Consider the following 6,000-nt stretch of genomic DNA (forward strand, 5'->3'; position numbering starts at 1 on the left):
CAGGGTGAATGCAGTATCTAAATTTGATGCTTATCCAATGCCGTGAATTGACGAGTTGCTCAATCGGTTAGGCACGGCTCGTTTTTACTCGACATTGGACTTAAAGGGATATTGGCAGATCCCCTTATCTCCCATGTCCAAAGAAAAGACAGCCTTCACCACGCCGTTCGGATTACACCAATTTGTTACGCTTCCGTTCGGCTTGTTCGGGGCCCCAGCTACGTTTCAGCGCCTCATGGATCGAGTGTTGTGGCCCCATGCTGCCTATGCCGCGGCATACCTGGATGATATTGTCATCTTTAGTGGGGACTGGCCGCGGCATATGGAGCATGTGAGGGCGGTCCTCAGGGCGCTGAGACGGGCAGGGCTGACAGCCAACCCGAAGAAGTGTGCGGTTGGGCGGGTGGAGGTAAAGTATCTGGGCTTCCACTTGGGCCACGGGCAGGTGCGTCCCCAAATCGATAAGACGGCAGCAATTGGGACCTGCCCCAGGCCCAAGACCAAAAAGGAGGTGAGGCAGTTCTTGGGGCTGGCGGGATATTATAGGTGGTTTATTCCTCATTATTCGGACCTCACCAGCCCGTTGACTGACCTCACTAAAAAGGAGGTACTGGATACGGTCCAGTGGACAGAGCAGTGCCAACAGGCCTTTACCCGAGTTAAGGCTGCCCTGTGTGGCGGGCCGCTCCTACACTCTCCTAACTTTTCTCTCCCCTTTTTCTTGCAGACGGACGCGTCGGACTTTCGCTATTACCTCCTGGGATGGGAGTTCACCCTCTGCTCGGACCACGCACCCCTCCAGTGGCTCCACCGCATGAAGGATACCAACGCGCGAATCACCCGTTGGTATCTAGCTTTACAGCCATTTAAGTTCAAGGTGATTCACAGGCCGCGAGCGCAGATGGCTGTAGCCGACTTCCTCTCCAGGAATGGGGGGGGGGGGGGGGGGGGGGGGGTTGGGGGGGCTGCAGGCCGGATGGCTCCCCGGCCTGAGTCGGGCGGTGGGGGTATGTGGCGGGGGAAGCGTGGTTTAGCGAAGTCTGCAACGGGAGAGCGAATGAAGAGACGAGCGGTGGTAAGTGGTTCAGGTGAGAGACAAGTAACAGCTGGATCTCGTTGCAGTGATTGGCGTGGGGAACCGGTATTTAAGCCACACGACATCCGGAGAAGGGCGAGAGAGCTGAGGACTCGTGGGGAATCAGTGCAGAGACGAGCTGGAGAAGCCTCGAAGCAGACAGCAGTAATGTAGAGTGGAAAGACGTTTGAACGTGTGCGCAGGTGGCGCGACTTTATTTTCTATGTCATTTTATGTTGTTCAATAAATACCCACGAGCCTCAGAACGCCGACCCCGGTCTCCTTCCTCTTTGATCACTGAACCTTGCTACAGATTACCTGTGTATTAGCCATTCAATGCATTTCAGAGCAGGCTTGAGCAGAAAGTAAGGTGACAGTCGAGTGAGAAACAGTGAGTTGCTCTTGTCCAGTTTCTTGTTGACCTCTTTGGTCTGAACACTGTGCTCTAAAGTCAAAGAGGCTTGACTAAACAGTCTCTTGAAACTCATTGAATGCTGGATCAATACCCATCAGTATTCAAGTCCTGTGCAGCCTATTCAGAATAATCAATAACAATAGACATTTAAATTAAATGAATATTACTACTCGTTGCAATGAATGATTATATACAGGTGAATGATTAAAGTAAATCTTCTGGTAAAAGCTAATCGATTAAAAATGTCAATTTGAAACAATGACTGCAAGATGACCCCATCTATGAACAGCTCAACATGATCTTTTTTTTAATAAACTGTATGTCAGCGTTAACCAGAAAGAAACAGTTTGGTTACAAAAGTAAAATTTGTCATATACTTCATCCATTTTATTTACAGTCTTTGTTAAAGCATTTTAAGCAATAAAACAAACCAACAATTAACAAGGTGAATAACAAAATTACAAACTTTTATTCAATGCAGAAATGTTTTTGAAAATCCAAAAACATCTCGGTTACGTATGTAACCTTGGTTCCCTGAATAGGGAACGAGATGCTGCGGTGACGTCACCACATATGGGAACACCTTCGGTGTGACGAATGTCTGAAGCCCTATACCATCCCGCCAATCCTATTGGCCAAATAGCGCGTGGCACCGCCCAGCATGCGTAAGCATATATATACCTGGTGCCGCGCACCATTTACCTCAGATTTCATGACGAAGAAGAGAAGAAAGCTATCAAGGTATGGCACAGCCAGAACCGCAGCATCTCGTTCCCTATTCAGGGAACCAAGGTTACATACGTAACCGAGATGTTCCCTTTCGTAGGTCACTTCGATGCTGCGGCGACGTCACCACGTATGGGAACGCTATACCATCACGCCTGACGTACCTGATAGCTTGGATCCAAGGAAGCATCTGCTCAAGCGGAGAGAACCCGGGAGCCAGGAGCCACCCTCACATCCAGACTTTAAGACCTGATAAAAGTGCTCGGTGAGGACCAGCCTGCCGCAGCACAGATATCATCCATAGAAGATCCAATGAGAAAGGCTTGAGAAGAAGCCACTGCTCTCGTGGAATGACCTTTTACTCTTAAGGGCGAAGCGAGCCCGCGCGCCTCATAGGCCAAGGAAATAGCCTCCACCAGCCAATGGGACATGCGCTGTTTCGTAACTGCATGGCCTTTATTCTTATGTCCAAAACAGACAAACAGCTGGTCAGACTCACGCCATGGGGCAGTACGATCCACATAAGTCTTTAACGCTCTCACAGGGCAAAGACTTAGATCTCCAGACTCTGCCGCAGCAGGAGAAAAAGCCTCCAGGACCACCTGCTGAAAATGAAAAGGATTAGACGCGACCTTAGGAACATAATTAGGCCTAGGTCGCAACAACACTTTCACAGAGCCTGGTGCAAACTCCATGCACGAGGGTGAGACAGAGAGAGCCTGTAAATCCCCAACTCTCTTAAGGGAGGATAAAGCCATGAGAAGAAGTGTTTTCAGAGTCAGGAGCTTATCCGATACAGTTTCCAGGGGCTCAAACGGATGCCCTGACAAACCCAGTAACACAATGGATAAATCCCATGAAGGAACTCGCACAGGGCGGAAAGGTCTCAACCGTCGCGCACCCTGTATAAAGCGAGAAACCAGTGGATGACGACCCACTGAAACACCACCTATATGCTCATGGTGAGCTGAGATAGCTGCCACATAAACCTTCAGGGTGGCTGGTGTCAATCCATCCGAAAAACGGTCCTGAAGAAACTCCAGTACTGAAGCCACAGGGCAGTAAACTGGATCCACATCATGAGTTTCACACCATGTCATAAACAGTTTCCACTTGAAAGCATATAAGCGTCTCGTAGAAACTGCTCTAGAGTTCAGTATAGTCTCGGTAGTTTCAGCAGAAAGACCGGGACATATCAACTCACTCCGCTCAGAGGCCACGCCCACAGATTCCACAGATCTGGCCTCGGATGCCAGATCCGTCCCTGTGCTTGCGATAATAAATCCCGTCTGAGGGGAATCTCCCACGGAGAGCCCGCTAACAGATTGATGAGATCCGCAAACCACGGCTGTGTGTGCCATCGCGGAGCCACCAGCAGCACCTGTCCCACTCTGTCCCGCCGTATTCTGCATAATACCGCTGGGATCAGACGAATCGGAGGAAACGCATACAAACTGGTCCTGGGCCAGCTGTGAGCTAGCGCATCCAGACCCAGGGGTGATGGAGGGCATAGGGAGAACCATAGCGGGCAATGCGTAGTCGTGCTCGATTAAATCCACTTTCGCTTCCCCGAAAATCTGCCATAGGTGATTCATCGTTTGGGGGTGTAATCTCCATTCCCCTTGTTCCAGAGCCTGTCTGGATAGTAAATCCGCTCCGAAGTTCAGTCGTCCGGGGATGTGAACAGCCCGGATCGACAGAAATCTGTCGTGAGACCAAAGAAGAATACGTCTCGCCAGCCTGCACAGGGGGCGAGAACGCAATCCTCCCTGATGGTTCAGATAAGCCACGACCGCAGTGTTGTCCGTTCTGAGAAGCACATGACGGCCGATCAGTAGACTCGAAAAATACTGGAGAGTCAGAAAAACCGCCAGTAATTCCAATTTGTTTATGTGCCAGCTGCGTTGTGCCGCTGTCCACACTCCGTGAGCTTTGCTGTCATCGCGCGAGAGTCCAATTCTATTCCCAGAAAAGTAATCCGTTGAGAGGGGACTAACACACTTTTCTGGAAGTTCGTGCGTAAGCCCAGGCTGTGTAAATGATTCAGCACAATATCTCGATGAGAGTGTGCTTGAGTCTGAGATTGCGCTAACACCAGCCAATCGTCCAGATAGTTCAACACACGGACGCCCCGGAGCCGCAACGGGGCCAGAGCTGCGTCCATGCATTTTGAGAACGTACGGGGAGCTAGCGCTAAGCCGAAGGGAAGAACGCGGTACTGATACGCTTTGCCCTCTAAAGCGAATCTGAGGAACTTCCGGTGTCTCTCGATGATCTGAATATGAAAATAAGCATCCTTCAGATCAATTGTGACAAACCAGTCGTTTGGTTGAATCTGCGACAAAATAGACTTTACCGTCAACATCTTGAATTTGCTCGACCTGAGTGCAAGATTCAGACGGCGTAAATCCAGAATGGGTCGTAATCCGCCGTCCTTTTTTGGTACCACAAAATAACGGCTGTAAAACCCTGACTCCATCTGAGAGGGGTGTACTTCTTCTATAGCCCCTTTGCTCAGTAGAGCTAACATTTCCTGTCTCAGCACCGCCATGTCCATCGGTTTCATCACCGTGGAGAGAATTCCGCGGAAAGGGGGCGGGCCTTTCCGAAACTGAATGGTGTATCCGTGACAAATTGTGCGTAACACCCATTGAGAAATGCCGGGCAAGCATTCCCACGCGGCCCGAAACAATATTAGCGGTTTCAAAATGTTCGTTTCCTGCAACGCTGTTGCACACATAGAGATGTCCGGGCACGAAAGACTCACGGTGTTCGTGCACAGGGGAAGTATATGCATAGCAGCCGTTGCATCTTGTTGTACGTAATCCTGAAACGTGTCCACGGCAGGAATTAGGCCAAAAGATTGAGCATCGGGCATCGCTAGCGAAATAGCGGCGGCTGTGCGAGCCGTCATGACGGGCCGTTCGATGACGACCCTTTGAAGCGCTCCTCAAGCCCTGAAAACTGGATCGTGCAGACTGTCTGAGGAAGCGATTGGTGTTACAGTTCGCTCCAATGCTGTTCGAGGCGCTGTTTGCGGCGAAACAGTCAGGGTTTGAGCGTGGGGACTGCAATGAGAGTGTTGGATGCGCGAAAGCTGTCCAACAGCGCTCTCTAGCGGAGGGCACAGTCCCTGGCAGGCAGCAAAAAAATCAGGAGCTGCTGTTCGGTGCCCGAGAACGAGAGGCATTGGCCGTCGAACTCAGGTTCAACCTTTTTCATTGGCGTTGTTGAGCCGGTGGAACAACCCTAGGGCCCCAATTCTTGCGAGGGGGCGCCATAGGTGAAGGCTCTTCCCGAGAGGGCACTCGCTGGCGGTGAGGGGAGGTTGAGCGAGAACGCGCGGGCGCCTGACGGCGTTCAACCTCTCTGGGTCTGCGGGGAATCAGCTGGCGGAAAGCGGCTGATTGCTGTTTCGCTGCTCTGAATTTCTCCACCACTGAAGTGACAGCCTCTCCAAACAAACCGTCCTTAGACACAGGGGCATCCATGAGGAAAGATTTATCCTTTTCCTTTATATCGGTGAGATTAAGCCAGAGGTGGCGCTCAACCGTAATTAATCCAGCCATGGAACGGCCCACTGCTCGAGCAGTATGTTTGGTAGCACGAAGCGCCAAATCAGTTGCTCGCCGTAGTTCCTTAACCGCCTCAGGTGTAATGCCGTCCCCTTCGTCCAATCCTTTAAACAGTTCCGCTTGGTAGGCCTGAAGGACCGCCATAGAATGAAGCGAAGCAGCCGCTTGGCCAGCGGCCATATAGGATTTTCCCACTAAACTAGACATGA

This window comes from Carassius carassius, chromosome 40 (assembly GCF_963082965.1).
Source record: "Carassius carassius chromosome 40, fCarCar2.1, whole genome shotgun sequence".
Taxonomy (NCBI): Eukaryota; Metazoa; Chordata; class Actinopteri; order Cypriniformes; family Cyprinidae; genus Carassius; species Carassius carassius.